Raw genomic sequence first — 18,704 nt, 5'->3', positions numbered from 1 at the left:
CATTGAGGCATGCACATTCTCAAGAAATGGATCTTAAAAGCATATTATAAAGCAGCATTTCTGAAATAGGAGCAATTGTTGAGAAATGACATTTTTTTAAACAGCTTTGTGCCTGGGCTATTCATCTGTGAATCATAGTGCTGTGGAAGAAATAGAACAGTGTTCAATCTGCACTTATGAGCTGTTGTATTTTTGGCTACTTTTTAGGAGGGCATTAAACCAAAATGTTAATAACTACTTCACATTGTATTAAAAAAAAACAAGAAGGATCTGTGCCTTGAGTTAGTTCCCCCATTTTATGGATCTGAGTCACTGTAAAAAGTGCTCCCCTGCAGTTGATCAACATTTATTTAAATAATAAACCATCCTACAATGTGGACTTAAACCTTTTGAATTGGGGCTGATGTGGTAGCCCTTAATATTATCTCCAGATTTCTGAGTCTCTTCCTTTGAGAAGAGCATAGAACTATCTGTGAAAATAGAATTTTATTAAAAAAAACTGACAAGTAATTGCAAGTAATCACATTACAGTATGAGAATCTAGTAAGTTATATATTTTCTCAAATACTGGTTCTAACTATTTGATGAAGCATTTGAAAGGATAATATAGGTATTAATTTCTGACAGAAGACAAATGGATGTGTTTCACAAAGAAATTAATTTACTCATTGCCATTGCAGCTTGTGTAATAAGTGCAGGAGCAATGGAGCTTCCAAAAATTGGGTTTTCCCATGTCTTTCCTGCCACAGCCTCTTGTCACAGCCATTTTCCTTTCTCTACTGGGAAGGTTTAGAGGGCTTAAAAAAGCGAAGTGATTTCTAGAGTGCTATAACATTGTGAGAGCCAGAATGGTGTAGCAGTTAAGAGAAATGGACTCTAATCTGGAGAACCGTTTTGATTTTCCATCCTCTGCATGAAGCCTGCTGGATGATCTTGGGTAGTCGTAATTTTCCCAGACCTCTCTCATTCCCACCTATCTCACAAGGTGCCTGTTGTGTGTGTGTGGAGAGGTGATTGTTACAGTAGAGAAAAGTGGGTGATAAAAACCAACTCTTCCTCTTGAGAATGATGGTTGATTTACAAGGTCCTCTGAATGCCTATGTTTCATTTTAAAAATCTTTAACCATTTTTGTTGCAGAGATATGGCTTTCCTCTTATATCTCTGAAACAAAAATATGGATTTTCAGAGGACGTGGTAGTTTAATTATTATACCTATATAGTGATCTAAATAATTGAAAAATTTAAATAAAATGATGTTGCAGGGAAAGGCAACAGCAGGACACTGGGACAGGGAAAATGGGGCAAAGATGAGTGAAAGGATCTGGACTTTCCTCTCCACAAGGTAGCTACCTCTGCTTTCCCTATGATGTTTCCAAAGAGTATAGTAAGCAGATTTTGGAAATAATGCTGAAAAGCCAAGAAAAAGCCTGGCAGTGCATGGATGCACCATAAAGCTACTGAGGGGAAGGTGGGGAATAATGTCCCACTAGCTCCCAGTGTGGACCAAATAGCTAGTATGAAAATGATTATGAATTTTGAATCAGCTTATGAAAAATTGCCATTCTCCACATTAGACATAGCCAAGATGACTTCCTCCCACATTTCAAGAAGTAAGTGTAATTCCCAAGACTGCATGTTTGGTATTTTAAAGCTAGTGGGAGAAGCGGTTCCTCATGTATTTTCACTTAGATACATTTGATCTTTAGCCTGGTTGGTCTAATGTTTATATTCTGAGTTCATATAGTTTCCTCAAGTAGTTTTGGTCATGATGGCAACTAGATAGGACAATGGACAATAGATTGCCATCAGAACATCACAATGGCATGAGCTTACTATATGTTCTAGCACATGTTCATAGATCAATAATGATTCCCAAAGCAGCTTGATGAGGTTAGCAAACATTTGTTTAAAAGTTTGAAAAGCCCGCTATTCTCTCAATAACTGGAATCCAAGGCAAGTAACAAAATGAAAACACAATCAATTGCTAATAAAACTAGTAACAATTACTAACTGAACAGAGGCCGTTTCCGCACGGCCAAAAGCAGCGACGCGATGAGCGATCGCCGCGAGAAATTGCGACGCCCGAAAAAAGCTGCTCGCGACAGACAGGCGGAACTGGCGGGCGCCCGCAGCCCCAAGCGAGATAAATCGTCGGTTCGGCGACGTGAAGCCGCTGGCGAAGTGGTGCCGCGTCTCGCTACGCTCCGTTATACGGCTGCGCAAGACTCCTCGGCTAAGGCGCCGCTAGCGGCTTTATCGCCACGCTCACAAGCAGCAGCGCTGATAATGGCCAAAGTGACTACCCTGAAGTGTCAGCCACCCCATCTGTCATCGGCTCCCCTCCCAGCTACTGTCAGTCCCAGTTCATGTCACCTGTGACACCACGGCTTGTATGGCCAGCCACCATCTGTGCAGCCTATACGGATTTGGGGAAGGTGCTGGACCATTCAGTGAAATCACCAGAGACACACTTCAGGGCCGGGGGCAAACTTCTCAAAGCTTCCAAAGGTGTGGGCCATCCTGGCTACATCCCCTCGGCCAGCTCCTCAAAATGTAAACATCACTCTGCTGGCAGGGAGTGGAGACTGCCCTGCCCTTACTCCTGCTCCCTCCCCCCTGGCAGGCTGCTGTGTTGCCGCTGCAGGCCACCCTCAAACAGCATTACTGACAATGGTGTGTCAACTGGAGGAGTCTGAACTGCTCCACTAAGGCCACCAATTGAGAGGACAATAAAATCCCATGTCCCCCGGTAGCAAAACGTGGACATCGATGCTGCTCTAGGGAATGTGTTATCCCCCCACCCTGAAGAGGAGCTTCTCGTCATGTGCGCGCTGCTGACCTCACCATCATGGGCTCGCTGGAGCAGTTCATCCTCTCCTAAAATGGCCAGCCGCTACTGCGGGAGATCGCTTTGGCAGGCGCTTCGCTTGAGGGACGGCTCCGCGGCGGCTGTTCGCGACGAAAGTGCCGCCAGGCCGATGCCAGCATGGGGAAAAGAAGTGGTTTAAAGCCGCTTTTCTGTCAATACGGCGCTTCGCTGACGGGTTTTAGCGCTTTCGCTGACGGCGCTGCCAATCGCACACTGCGCCGCTGCCGCGTGCTGTTTAACGCTCTCGCTTATGGCGGTTCTTTTTTTTTCCGCTGCCACGCATCGCCATATTTCGGCACCGGGGTACGGAAACGGCCAGAGAAAATGAATAAACCTTCAAATTGCTCTGGAAGAGTTTCATCTGGCAGCCTCTTCAGAATGCTCTAGGAGGTGATCAATCAGACTATATCAATGTGGAAAACAGAGCAGTCTTCTTCATCCCTATTATAGTCTATGTTCCAGCCATGCAACACCTCGTATATGGTGCTATACATTTACTGCATGCATCCCTACCAAATCTCTTATTTCATAGACCAAAATCACTTGCACATTGTAAAAGGCAGGGATGCTGAAATGCAGTTCCAAATCACCTTTCCTATATGACTATCAAAAACATTCAGAAACTGGACAAATGCACATTTTAAACTGTCTTTCTAATTGCCAACACCAGAAGCAGCCTACATAGGTAGAGCTGGTGAGAGAAGTTATTAGAACTTGATGCAGAATGAGTGACAATTATGCCCATCATGCACTTTAAATGGGGAATCAAAATGGTCAAATCTGATGATGCTAAGCACCTTTTAAGTTCTTCTTCTCCCAGGTGTTTGAGGTAATGCTTCTTTTGTTCTATACTATACTTTTCTACATTTGTGGAATGCATCTAGCAAAGAGACTATCCTACTTCCCTGAGTTGTTGTAGCTGAATCTGGATGTATGTCTACATTTTTTCTTCTTCTTTGTATTACGCTGACATAGATTGCATTTAGTTGTTTAAATTTGTATCTTCTACTGTCCCATGACAGGTGCCAATGAATTCAGAATTGGTATCTAAAAGGTATGTTTAAAAGGTAGACTATTTGTACACCTGAAGATTTAGGGCAGTAATAATGTTCACACTTAGACTGGAATAATGACAGCTGAAATTACCCAGTATAGTGCATTTAAAAACCTTGTGGGTAAGACAAAAGGACAACAACCAGGGCACTCTGACCCAAACATTTCAAAAGAAAATAGCAGCTACAGAGGAGATTAAATAATGTTAAGGTTTTACTGTCAAAGTTGAAGTCCAACCTTGCCTCTTTTGACCAAAACAACTTCTATATATTCTCCATTCAGTAATTAATGTTATTTTGATCTCCTCTCACCTTGCCCTTACCATTATGTGTAAATGGTGCTCTTTCTTTAAAAGCTGTGAAATCATAGAGCAGAACAACTTGTTTGGAAACTTTTTTTTGCTTCTGCAATAAATAAGAACCTCTCCCTAGCTGAGCCAATTCCCTTTCTATTAAACAATATATTAATTGTCTAGAGAGAAGAATGGCCCTTTCAAATGAAGTGTAATTAGGTAATTACGTAATTAGCCTGTTTTCTAAAATGCATATTATGTGCCAAGTAGACCAAACTTGCTCCTTGATTGACATTTCAGTCTATCCTTCAATTATTCCATTATTATTATGTGGCCTATGAATACAACCCCAGACTAGTCTACTAAACCCCAAAACAATTCCCAACACAGCCTAACAGACAGCGAACTCTGCAGTTTTAGTCAGATTTTTATGATGCTATCAAGAAATTGCCCACAAGTGTCTTTTACTGTGCTTTTAAAATGGGGAGTTCTTGGGCTGGACCATTAACACACCTATACATTCTCAGCTTAACCTACCTCACAGGATGTTGTGAGGATGAAATGGGGGAGGGGAGAATGATGTAGCCTGTGGGTCAGGGGACAAAGAAAAGGGAAGAAGCTATAAGAGCTTTCAGAGCATGAAATAATGGGAGAGGGGCAATTGAGATGTTCTTGTGGGTCTCCAACTTGTTCAACGTATTTTTCTATAAGAAAGAGGTTGATCAAAATAAGGTGTTTTTCAACTATCCTCTTACTGCAGTTATATATTCATTTTGTTTTATTATTGCTGTCAAGTCACAGCTGACTTATGATAACTCCATAGGATTTTCAAGTCAGGAGGTAGGTTTGCCATTGCCTGCCTCCACCTCATACCCCTGATATTTCTTGGAGTCCTCTCATTCAACTACTTGCCAGGGTAAAAATTGAGAGTGTGTAATTGGTCCAAGGTCACCCAGCAAGTTTCCAAGGCAGAGAGGAGATCTGAACTATGTCAAATGCTGTGGTAAGATCTAATAAGACCAGAAGCGTAGTGCCACCTCAATCCAATAGGACATGGAGCACATCTGCCATGGCAAGTAGTGTGGTTTCTGTCCCATGACCAGCATGGAAATTGAACAGGTAGGGACAGCGGCAAAGCTCCCAAGCTCCCAGGGGACGGGGTGTGTATGTGTGCATGACGCACTGGGCGCATGGATTTGGGTCACGTGGGGGCGCAAAATCCTCTGGCCCCTCCCCCTTTCCCCCCAAGGCACACCCCTGCGGCACCCCCCACATACTTACTTTAGAAAACTGAGCAGGCTGGAGAACAGGGCTTTCAGATATGCTGTTCAGTTTTCTAAAGTAAGTGTGTGTGGGGGAAGGCGCCGCAGGGGGGGCACCGCGGGTGGGCCAGCATGACTCCCCTCCACAGCGGCCTCCCTGTGGCACCCCCCACACTTACTTTCGGAAACTGAGCAGGCTGGAGAACAGGCCTTCCTGTTCTGGTGGGAACTATACTTCCCAGGAGACCCTGGGAAATGTAGTTCCCACCAGAACAGGAAAGCCTGTACTCCAGCCTGCTCGGTTGTCTAAAGTAAGTGGGAGTGGAAGTGGTAGTGGTAGTGGAGGGGCGCCACCGTGGAGGGGGGGCGAAAAAGCCAGAGTATGCACCAGGCGCACTCTGGCCCAGCTACGCCTCTGGGTAGGGATCCAACATCTTTGCGTCATCCAGGAAAATCTGTAGCTGTTCCACAGCTGCTCTCTCAATTTCCTTGCCCAGAAATGATAAATTCAAAACTGGGCGGTAATTGGCCAGATCCAAAGGATCTAATGATGGTCTTTTTAACCGCAGGCAGAGAGGCAGCATGGTGTAGTGGTTAAGAGCAGGTGGATTCTAATCTGGAGAACTAGGTTGATTCCCCACTCCTCCACTTGAGTGGTGGAGGCTTATCTGATGAACCAGATGTGTTTCCACACTCCTACATTCCTGCTGGGTGACCTTGGGCTAGTTCTTCGGAAATCTCTCAGCCCCACATATCTCACAAAGTGTCTATGTGGAAAGAGGAAGCTAAAGGAGTTTGTAAGCCACCTTGAGTCTCCTTACAGGAGAGAAAGATGGGGTATAAATCCAAACTTTTCTTCTGTGTCCAAGGTTGGTGGATTGCCACAAAGTCTGGTGGTGGTGGTGGTGGTGGTGGTGGTGGGGTTATTCATTGAGGGCAACAGTTTCCCCTTTCCTCACCCAGGTCTCTGTGACACATGCCAGGTCCAACTGCTGTTCCTTGAGAAAATCTTGGAGAGGAATCCTGGTTTTATTATTGATGGACCTGGCATTTATCAACAATAGCGACAGAGCAGGGCTATTAAGTCCCATCCTGCCACCCATATGCTCCGGGATAGGGTGCCCTATGATCACCCTGGCCTCTACATGGGGTGCCCTATGATCACCCTGGCCTCTACATGGGGAGCAATACGTATAACTCAGACCAGTATTTCACATGTCCCTCTGCCCACACTCTCATGATTTAAAACCTATTATTTAAAACCTATTATTTAAGTCCCTGGAGCAGCTCACTCGTGCACACCCCTCAGCCTGCTCCACTTGTAGCACACAGTCTTTACTAGATCCCTCTGCTAACAACAAGAAGAAAGGATACCACTCCCCAAACAGTCCCCAAATGGGCCCACCCAGTGCCACTGCCTTGGGCTGCTGTTGTGACTGAAGTAGCTGCCAGGCACCACCTCTCGCTGACGGGAAGGACTGCCACTCCCTCTAGCTACAGACTCCAGCTCACCAGGTGCTGCTCGCAGTTCTCCTGGTGACACAAGGCAGAGTGGTCTAGCAGGCAGGCTGGCTCCACTGCAGGCAGGACTGATAGATTGATAGTTCCAGTTTCAGCATTATTAACTCTAGCAAAGCTTGAGTTCAACTGATGAAATTGTTTATGTAACTTCATGATATGCTGAAGAGGAAATTGTAGTCCGATTCAAGTAATTGCCATCTAAGCAGGTAGTAAAGGCACATTTCCCCCCTCACCAAAGGTGCAATTCTTTTGATTGTGATTTAGACAGTTGATCAGGACAGAAGAATAGATAATAGATAACTGGTGTCAAAACATGCAACTTATCCCTGAAATCAGGCTCCATCCCTGAAGACTGGAAGATGGCCAATGTCACACCAATCTTTAAGAAAGGATCTAGGGGGGACCCGGGAAATTACAGGCCAGTCAGTTTGACATCTGTTCCTGGTAAATTAGTAGAATCTATCATTAAAGATAAAATTATTAAACATATAGAAAAGCAAGACCTGCTGAGAAAGAGTCAGCATGGCTTTTGCAGAGGCAAATCCTGTCTTACAAACTTACTAGAGTTCTTTGAGGGTGTAAACAGGCATGTGGACAGAGGGTGAATTTCCCGGGTGGACATTGTCTACTTGGATTTCCAAAAGGCTTTTGACAAAGTTCCTCACCAGAGACTGTTGAGAAAACTCAGCAATGAAGGAATAAGAGGGGAAGTCCTTCTATGGATTAAAAACTGGTTGAGAAACAGGAAACAAAGAGTGGGTGTAAATGGGAAGTTCTCACAATGGAGGAGATGTCGGGAGTGGTGGTCCCCTCAAAGGATCCGTTTTGGGACCAGTGCTCTTTAAACTATTCCATGTAAAATGACCTGGAAGTAGGGGTGGGTGGTAAGCGTGGTGGCCATTAGGATTTGCAGATGATACCACCATGTAGGGATTGAGTGCGAGAACCACAAAAGGATTGCTTGAAGAGCTCCAAGCTGGCCTTGAGTAAATTAGGGTGAGTGGGGTTCTCAGAAATGGCAAAATGCAAAGTTCAATGTAGCAAAATGTAAAGTGATGCACATAGGGGCAAAAAATCCAAAACTCTTCAAGCATTAACATCAGCTTACAGGGGCTTCAGTGCTATCAGTCACAGACCAGGAAAGGGATTTCAGGGCTGCCTTAGTTGAGTAGTTCCATGGGAATGTCAACTCAATGCAATGGTAGCTGTAAAAAAGGCAAAACTCTCTATGCTGGGGATCATTAGAAAAGGAATTGGATTAATAAAACTGCAAAGATTGTCATGCCCTTATATAAAGAAACAGTGGAAGCGGAAACCCAGCGACTTGGAGTACCTGTGTCCAGTTCTGGCTAGTGCACGAGCATCTCAAAAAAAGGATATTGGAGGAGATAGAAAAAAAAGTGCAGAGAAAAGGAATAGCAACAAGTGAATGAGTTGAGGGACTGGAGCACCTTCCTATGAGGGAGAGGCTGGGTTGCAGCCAGCTTGGGGACTCCTTTTTTTTAGTTCTGGAGAGGAGGCGGCTGAGGGGGATATGATGGAAGTCTACAAAATTATGCATGGGGTAGAAAATGTTGACAGAGAGAAATTTTTCTCTCTTTCTCACAATACTAGAACCAGGGGGCATTCATTGAAAATGCTGGGGGGAAGAATTAGGACTAATAAAAGGAAACACTTCTTCACGCAATGTGTGATTGGTGTTTGGAATATGCTGCCACAGGAGGTGGTGATGGCCACTAACCTGGATAGCTTTAAAAGGGCCTTGGACAGATTTATGGAGGAGAAGTCGATTTATGGCTACCAATCTTGATCCTCCTTGATCTGAGATTGCAAATGCCTTAACAGACCAGGTGCTCGGGAGCAACAGCCGCAGAAGGCCATTGCGTTCACATCCTACATGTGAGCTCCCAAAGGCACCTGGTGGGCCACTGCGAGTAGCAGAGAGCTGGATTAGATGGACTTTGGTCTGATCCAGCTGGCTTGTTCTTATGTTCTTATGTTCTAAAAGCTATATAAAAAAGTTGACATCTGGCAAGTTAAATGTTACCTTGTCAAGTAACATTAAGTCATGGCCAATTATTGTTAGAAAAATTGCTGGACTGGACATTTCTTTAGGTAGGTAAATAAATATAGAAGTATTCTTCAAAAGGACTATTCCTCCCCCCCCCCCCAATGAAAGCTGCAGGTTCTAATTACATGTACTTTGCAAAACTGAATTTTCTAAAGAAAAGATAGAGTTAAAACTGTCATTGTATGTAGTAATTTGCTTTACTTTTGGAAAGTAACATCTTAATTATCCAGGAATTTTCAAACTTTATCGGAGTGGGCCAGAGATTAATAGTCTTTACTCATACTTGCATATAATAAATCCCACTTATCTCTATGAATCTTCTGCACAAGCGTGTTTAGGATTGAGAAAACCTATTGAAATACACAATAGGAAGAGGGTCCAGGTAGGAGTTCTTGATCTAGGTTGCATTTGAGGTCCAAACAATATATTATACTAACAAAAGCAAGTTTTTAAAACTTGAAAATCGTGAACATGGATTGTGAGAAGTGAGAAGAAGAGATCTGCCAGATCATTAGGAGGGACAGCAGGTACTTAATCTTTTCTACAGCTTTAAATCCTCCTCTGCAAATCCCCCTGTCTTTGTAACCAGACCTGGTCCCATTTGGGAACCTGGAAACACTTTTTCTTCTCTTCATGTTTCTCTCTTGCCACCTCTTCCCTCTCATTGCTAGATTAGCATTATGAAGGAATCAAAAGAAGTAGGCACACCATATTACACCCATAACATGTCATATTCTTTTTTAGGCCTCATTAGATCCTGTGTGGTTCATGTTTTAAGGTGCCAGATGAGGCAAAGGGAGATTAATGCTTCAGTAACCTGCCTTCCACATTGTTTGGTTTGCCAAGAAATCCTTACGCCTTCTAGGGGATTCATGGTTCTGGGGCAACAGTTGGAGAGAGTTGCCCGTGAGCTGCTGTTGCTTTGCTTGAGTTGAGAAGAGGACCTAGATTCTGCATTGCAGTTGGGAATAGGGATGGTGGTCTACGGTTTCCTTCAGATTCTGGGCATGCCACTGATTGTCAACAGTCCTTTTTTCCTGCTTTCATTTTTAAAGAAGTCAGTGTTGATCCAGAGATAGGAAAGCACATGAAGGCTGCACTCTGCTCAGCTTCTTAACACTGAGGATGTGGAGTGGAGAAAAGAAAATCACACAAACACAGAAGCTCTGCTTCCGGTCTGCAGAAAGCCCTGCTGAAGCACGACACTTGCTTATTTGCATATGAAAGCTGAAAATCTGTACCACGTTCCAGATTCCATGCTGAATGATGTCTATGAAGAATATGCAAAGCTCTGGATTTTAGCTTTCCTTTGCAGCTATGTGCTCATGTATCAAACCAGTGTACATTACTTCTTTTTGAACTAAACCAGAAGTTTCACTAATGAGATGAAAAGGTTTTTAAAAACAAAAACAATCAAACAAACAATGCCTTAATTCAGGCAGTGACTTTCACACCATCTGCAGAACTATCTATGACATGGTATATCCCAGTATCTATTTGCAAACGGCTTAGCACATCTCTTTTGCTGAGTAAATATGCTTCATTTTTTGTATATTTGCTGAATTGAAGCGTCCCATTCTTCAGTATCTAGCATTTTTCAATGCCACCACTTGTGGAGTTTTCCTGCCAAATGCAAATATCAGACTCATTGTCTGTATCACTGTTGCTCTGCAATGGGTGCCCCTCACATGCCAAAGTGGTGTCCTTCATGGGGGCACCTTGCAGAAGAAAGGTTGGAGCCCATGTTTTCTTGTTATAAATGATCAGGGAGGGGTTGTTTTGGCAGGTCTTGCTGAATTTAGGTTGGCTACTTGATTGCTATCTGCTGAAACCACCACCATAGAGAACCAGCTGAAGCAAGACCTGATGGCCTCCTGTAACGGAGGAGGAAATTTTACCATTAATTGCAAATCTTAAATCCAACAAGGCCCCGGGTCCTGATGGAATCCCGGCTGAGATTTACAAATCTTTTCCTGATTGGTGGTCCCCTCTACTAGCCTCATTATTCACAATTGTGAATGATTCTGGCTCAGTGCCTGCAATCTGGACAAATGCAACCATCATACCATTGTTCAAAAAGGGTGACCGCAATCTTCCCTCCAACTATAGGCCAATCAGCCTGTTGTCTGTTTCAGGCAAATTGTACGCCAAATTCTTATTGAATCGTCTTATGGACTGGATCTTGATTAATAGTCCTATAGGAATAGAGCAGATTGGTTTTACAAAAGGAAAGTCCACCCTGGACCACTGCATGACACTGAAAGCTCTTGCAACCAAATAATTCCTCCACAGAGGAAGAATCCAGGCCCTATATGCTTAGCATTTATGTTGATCTAAAGGCGTTTGAATCAAGATAGATAGAATCACTGCTATGATCTCTAAATTACAGAAGCTTGCTATGAACCCAGGCTTGCTTTTACTAATTAAGTCTCTATATAGTAATCCCACCTGCCAGATAAGATGTTTGTCATCCAGGTCGCTGACACCCAAAATATTACCCCGGTCTCAAAGGGGGTAAAACAGAGGTTGTTGATGTTGGCACTTGTATTATTTAAACCTTTTTTTTGGCCGATCTTGCCCCCATTCTGAATAACTCCAACCCTCATTGTCCTTATCTGAATGATGTTCCGCTGTCCATCCTCAGCTTTATGCCAATGATGCAGTCTTTGCTACTTCGAGAACAAGGTTAGAGTCTCAAAAACTCCCTGATCAAATGTGAAGAGTATTGCCAAAAATAACAGGTTGGTTATAAATCCTGTGAAATCTAAAATAATGGTCTTTTTCCAACATCTTTAGACCCATGAGATATGGTCCATCAAAGGGGTTATGACATGAAGCAAGTCAGTGTTCTAACAATACCTTGGGATAACATTTCACCCCATAAGTTAAGCTGGACCACTCATACAGGGAACAATACTCATTGAAGGTTTGCGGAAGGAATGTCTGTCCACTGCAGTTCTGAAATTTTTTTAACATCCATGGTGGAAGGTTTATTCCAGCAGCACTGAAGGTGTTTAATAGGGTTGGTAAATGGGAAAAAAATTCGGCCCCGGTTCGGATTCGGGTCCAGTTCGGATGCTTAATGGGGTCGGATCCCCATATCTGAGCCTGCCAGGCTCGGATACACCCGAATTTCCGAGATTCTCGGGTTCGTTTCTTATTTTTTTTGCTGTTTTTCCCTTGTTTTGGCCTCGCAGGGGCGCATTTTTTGAAGATATTGGCATGAAAAAATTTCAGGAGTTATCTTCAGAATACTTGTTCTGATTATGCACCCCAAGTTTGGTACCAGTTTGGACTACCTGGAGACCCAAGTTATGGACCCTCAAAGATAGCCCACATATTCCATTGTTTGTCAATGGGAAGCCAATGAGAATATAGGGGCTATCTTTTGAGGATCCATAACATGGCCCCCTTGAATTGAACTGTACTGAACTTCTTAGTGCTATGATCAGAACAGCATTCTGAAGATACCCTCTATTAATTTTCATACTGGATACCTTTAAAAATGCACCCCCCACAGGCAACCCCAGATTTTTGCCTAAGATTCTGTGGTTTGTATTGAATTTTTTCAATTGCTTTCCAATGGGGAATTCCTGGGGTGCCTGCAGAGGGCGCATTTTAAAAGGTATCATCACTGCAAGGCACTTTCAGGGTGTCTCCCAGACGCTATTCTTGATCATACACCCCATGTTTGGATTGCCAGTTTGGTTCAGGGGGGGCTCAAGTTATGGACCCCACAAACAGGTGGTCCATTATCACCCAATGTCGAGGAGGGGGATGAAAAACGCGATCAAACCATTTTTTTAAAGCCTTCGACAATACATTTTTTTAAAGCTAGAGACACCAAAAAAATTTCAGGGGTATCATCTGGAGACTTTCATGATCATACCCCCTAGGTTTCAGATGCAGTTTGGTTGAGGGGGGGCCAAAGGATCCTTGCAGGAACCTTGCTTTTTAAACAGATTTTTGGCTGCTACTGTGTGATAAGTTTGTAGGTGGATTTTGGGGTGACCAAGAGAAAAAATCATTAGGATCGGGTGAGGATCCATTCTTTTTGATCATGTTTTTGGGGCACACTGTTGGGCCATGAAGCGTGGGATGTGTGACTGCTTTGTGCAGACATGTGTCTAAGGACTTGTGCCATGGATGTGGTGGTGATTTTGGGTGACCAAGTGAAAAAAAACCATGCGGATCCTCCGAGGATCCATGCTTTTTTTAACCATGTTTTTGAGGCACTGTTGGGCCATGAAAGGCGTGGGATGTGACTGCTTTATTGCAGACGTCTAAGGACTTGTGCCATGATGGCAATTGTGGTGATTTTGGGTGACCAAGTGAAAAAAAAAACCATGTGGATCCTTGGATCCCGTAACTGTTTCATGTTTTGGGGCACTGTTGGGCCATGAAGCATGGGATATTATTGACTGCTTTGTTGCAGACATGTGTCTCCAAGGACTTGTGCCATGTTGTGAGGTGAAGGTGATTTTGGGTGACCAAAATTGAAAACCATGTGGATCCCTTGAGGATCCATGCTTTTAACCATGTTTTGGGGTAACTGTTGGGCCATGAAGCATGGATGTGTGACTGTTTTATCTGCATTACGTGTCTAAGGACTCTGTGCTTACAAGTTGTGGTGGTGGATTTTGGGCATCATGAAAACCATGCGGATCCTTGAGGATCCATGGCTTTTTAACCATGTTTTTGGCGGCACTGTGGTAAGAAACTCCCAGGCAGGTGGAATTCACACATAAATTCTATTCAGAAGTTTTAGTTAGTTGTTCAGTTAAAGTAGTTGATTTTTTTTTTCAGTTAAAGTGTTGTTTTGCCACATTTCTAACATTGGGGATGTGGATTCTCTGCTTTGTTTCTTTTTCCCCCAGCACTTTTTTTTCTTTCCCAGCCTTTACCCTTCCATCCCTCCCCTATGCTGCTGGCGCTGCTCTCCAGTAGCTGCTGGCATCCCAGGCCAGCGTCCGAGGCGTCCACACGACCCCGCGCTCTGTGCTTGAGAGTCGATCAAAAGGCTGCTCGTTCAGAAGAGCGCCTGGGATGCCGCTGGCGCTGAGGGGGGGGCACGACAAGCGGCAGCGGTGGGGCGACTCGCTGTGGTCAGCCCCTGCCGTGCCGGGAGGGGAGGGAGGAACCCGCACTACTCTCCTCAAGAAGTAAGCGCGGAGCTTCACGGTAAGTGGGGAGAAAGGCTCCAGCTGGCAGCGGCAGAGCTGCCGTGCTGTGGCCTCCGCCCCTGCCGTGGGGATGGAGGGAGGAACCCCGCTACTCTCCCCTCAAAATTAGCAGCAGGGGCTTCACGGTAAGTGGGGAAAGGCTCCAGCTGCAGCGGCGGGGCAGCTGCGCTGTGGCCGCCTCTGCCGCGATGAGGGATAAACTCCCGCGCTACTCTCCCTGGCGCAGCGCGGGGCTTATTGGGTAAGGGGAAAGCGTCTGAAGGTGCGCTGCTGGGCGGCTGCATTTGCGGCTGCCCCTGCCGGGAGGGATATGAACCCCGCGCTACTCTCCTGGCAGCCGGGCTTCACGGCAGAAAGGCCCAGCGCAGCGGCCGCGCCAGGCCCCTGCCGTGGGAGGAGGAACCCCGCCGCCTACTCTCCTGGCAGCCGGGCTTACGGCATTCCAGCCGCAGCGGCGGGCAGCTACGCAGGCCTCTGCTGGGGGAGAAGTGGAACCCCGCGACTACTCTCCCTCAAGTAGCGCCGGGGCTTCTACGGTAAGTGGGGGGAAAGGCCCGAGTGACACTGTGGGTAAGCGGGCAATGCTCTTTGGGTGCAGGAAACTTTGGGGGGACCATTCCGTGGGTTTTTTATGTTTGTAGTTTGAAGCCCCACTTTCGTCTTGCACCGCCACTCTGCCAGGAATGGCGGCATCGGGGGAGTTCGGGGTCTTGGGGTCTTTCGCGCTGGCTGGGTTGGGGAAATGAGGAGCTGGGTGTGGGGTGGGTGCTTGTAGGACTTGTGGGAGTGGGGTGGGGGAGCGGCGCTTGCGGCGGAGTAGGGTTTGTTTTTGTTTTTTTACTTGGAAGCTGCTCGTCCCAAGCTTACTTGCATGCGGAAGCTCGGCATAGATCCTGCAAGCTTGCCAGGAGTAAGCCGAGGAGCTGAAAGGGCCAGAAGGGAGTTAAATTTTATTTTCCCCAGGCTGGCTCGGAGAAGCCACTGGCTCGGGGGAAGGGCCAACTTCGGATTGCGTTTAGTGAGGAGGGGGCAGGCTCGCCTCTCGGCCCCTCCTGGACCCTCCCTCTGAACTGACCTGATTCTCGCAGCCTGATTTGCCGTTCGGGAGGGGCCGAACCGCCAACCCTAGTGTTTAATGCCAAGGTGGTCCAGTACCTATTGTATGGTATCCCTGTCTGGATCCAAGCTTGGCACAAGAACCTGGAGCGTATCCAATCAAACTTCCTATATAAGATATTTAGCACCCCACATTGTGTCCCTTATGGTGTGCTCTGTCTGGAATCAGGGCAACATCTATTAGAAAGTAGGGCAACATCTATTAGAAAGTTTTGGCTGCGTCTATGCTTCTGCACAGATCCAAAAAGTTTATCTTTGCTAGAAATGAGGGAGCTTCAGCTTTCGAAGTGGTGGCTCCATATTGAAAAAAAAATCTTCTCCTTGGGTTTCTCATGGGAGTCTCTTCATATGCTTACTGCCACGGAAATTTACCATCATCTAAAGATCAGACTGTATGACCAGGAATACCAATCTCTCTCCTGAAGTGCTGCAACAAAAGCTCCTGTTCCCCTCTATATTTTTGGATCGCACCCCCGAAATCTAACCCTTCTGTATATTTAGAACAGCTTGTTAATTATAAGTGAAGATGGGTAATGACAAGAGCAAGGTGCAACTCATTCCCCTCTGTCTATCTTCAAGGTCATTTCCTTAACATCCCACAAAGTGAGCGTTGTTGTCGGTACTGTCCCAATGCTATGGACTCAATCCCTCATATCCTGCTTTACTGTTGGAGGTATAATGATATTAGAACCGATCTGGGAGCTTTACTACCTCTAGAATTTATGTTTCTCTCTAAAAAATGTCTACGCTATTGAACAGTCCTAATGTAGAAATTTCTGAAGCAGTTGCTACACTTTTAATCCATATTCTACATGATATATAACAATGATCCTGTTTTTGTGCTTGGAATGTATGGTACTTCTGGTTTATGCCTAATAAAGGTTTTTGGATTGGATTGGATTGAGAACCAGCATGGTATAGTGGTTAAGAGCAGTGAACTCTAATCTGGAGAACAAGGTGTCTTGTCCTCTAGAACTCTCAAAAAAGCAGATTCAAGAGTAAATGAAATATCTTTTATTGATAGAGGACATATAGAGGTGCATACTGGAAAAGGATTGTTGTCTAGTCTGAATTCAGGTGGAAACAGAAATTCCAGAAGAAATTTCAGCAGCCCGTCCCCCCAGGTCCAAAGAGGGAGTACCAGTTTCTTGCAAGCAGGTACAGCTGTGCACCTGCCCTCTCCTACCAGAAAACTGCTCTCTCAAGATCCCATGGTATGGTCATTTTGAAGCAAGCATGCAAGTCAAAGCAACAGAGATAGGAAAGCAAAAGTAAGTAGATTTTCCTGCTTAATACTTGGGCCCCTTCCCCTTGGTTTTCAGAAAGTCTGTGAGCGGCAGCACCACTTGGGCAAAATTGAGCAAGGATCCCTGTAGAAATTTGCAAAGCCTAAAATTATTGAAGCTGTCAAGGGACCTCCCACCCTATCACATCTCAAACCTTGTTGGATCCATCTTAATTGCAGTGGCTGACACTCTATTCCAAAAAGTCTAGTTTAGGCTTGTGAAACTCACATTTGAAGAGCTTTAGATACAGCTGGCTTTCTTTCAACTTTATTAGAACAGTTTTACCAGCTGCACGTTCTCTTCTAAAAATTCAGAACAGACTAGCACATCACTGAGGTAAACTACCTCCCTTCCAGGTATAAAAGGTCATGGAGAACCTTGTTGATTGGATTTATGAAGACCTCATAGGCCCCATTCAATTCTGAAAGTCATAATCAAATATTTGAATTGCCTGAGGGGGCAATTGTGCCCAGTCCAGGACCATCTCGGAATCCCCTTGCATCATGGCCCACTGGGTGATTTTTGGATTGAGGCCATCCCTCAAGTACTGCATCTGGGAGGCCTTGGTCCAGTTAGGCACCTTCCCCGCCAGCTGCTAAAACTCTGTGGCATAGTCACTCACAGATTGAGGCCCTCGGTGCATACTCTGTAGCTGGGTACTCACTTTCTCCTCCTGGGACTGGTCCTCACAGTGAGCATGCAAAGGGAGAATAAACTCTTCAAAGTCCTCCAGTTCAGGGGCTGTCATGTTGAACAGGCCATCAAACCAGGCTGCTGCTTGCCCTTCCCCCCAATATAGTACACCCAGCTCTCATCGAAAGAAAATATGTACACCCCCTCCCCCCGCTTCATTCTCACATAAATCTTGACACTTGGATGAGGAAATATGGCAGCTTCTCCACTGAACAGTTGTACCTTACTTTCAGTGACCTGGTGACTGTGGGGGTCCCATCATCTGCAAGAACCAGTGCAGCCTTTGCTGGGAGGGGTGACATGGGTGCTTCCCCCACTGGAGATGCTGCCGCCAAGAGGATTGGAGCCAAAGGTAGCTGGGTCTCCCACTATGTCCACCTCTTTGCTCAGCTCTCAGAAGTCATGCCTCATTTTGGCCATCTCCTCCCCCCAGTTGGTTCTCTCTTGAAGCAGGCACCACTGGCCAGATAGCTATGATCCACTTGGCCATCCCACTCCTCCATGGCTCTAGAGGGCTGCCAGAACTATCAGACTGTCTCAGTCCTTATCAAAGTCCAGTCTGCTCCATAGTTGGACCAGCCTTCATTTCTTTGGCACAACTTGCTCCAGTGCAGTGATGTAGCACCAGGGGGGCGGGGTGCGCAAGATGCACCGGGTACATACCAGTCCAGGGACATGGCGGGGGCATTCCAGGGTATGGCGTGGGGTTTCACTGCAGTGGTGAAGAGCCCCCACTGGCCTCAGATAGCTGGGTCTCCAGGTCCAATGCAGAGAGCCATCTGTCTCAAGAGCACAGCTTGGTCAGAAGGGGGCCGCCTCTCATCTGTAGTGGGGAACAGTTGTAGGGAGAGGAAGGGTATGAGTTATAAGCCGCTTTCAGACTCCTTACAGGAAGGGGGTATAAATTCAATCTCTTCTCTTTTTTTAAATAAAGCAGCCTGACAGAATCAGGCTGTTTGAGTTTCATCCATCAGTTCAAAATCTGCTCTTAAAGATTCTAAACAAATGCCTTTGTGCTTGATTTGTGTATTCATAAAGCTATGTTCACAAGCTGTACCATCTTTAATATTAATGGTGCTCCAATAAATTTTAAACATGTCTTGAGAGAGTTTCAAGAAACATCGCTAGTCAGAACACAACTAGCTCTAAAACATTAATTACTGGTATGAGCTTTTTTTAAAAGGCAGACCAGGTATTAATTGGTGTCCCATATTTTTAGTAAGGAGAAGCTGATGTTCCTTTCTCATCAGCATACTCAATGAACAGGATCAAAGCAAAGACAACTCTAATTTTATGTCATCCCAAACTGCCTTTGAGCCACATGTTATAAGCCTTAGCCAAGCTCTTAATGCACCTT

The sequence above is a fragment of the Sphaerodactylus townsendi genome, linkage group LG08 (assembly GCF_021028975.2).
Source record: "Sphaerodactylus townsendi isolate TG3544 linkage group LG08, MPM_Stown_v2.3, whole genome shotgun sequence".
Classification (NCBI taxonomy): Eukaryota; Metazoa; Chordata; class Lepidosauria; order Squamata; family Sphaerodactylidae; genus Sphaerodactylus; species Sphaerodactylus townsendi.
This window is presented reverse-complemented; position numbering follows the sequence as displayed.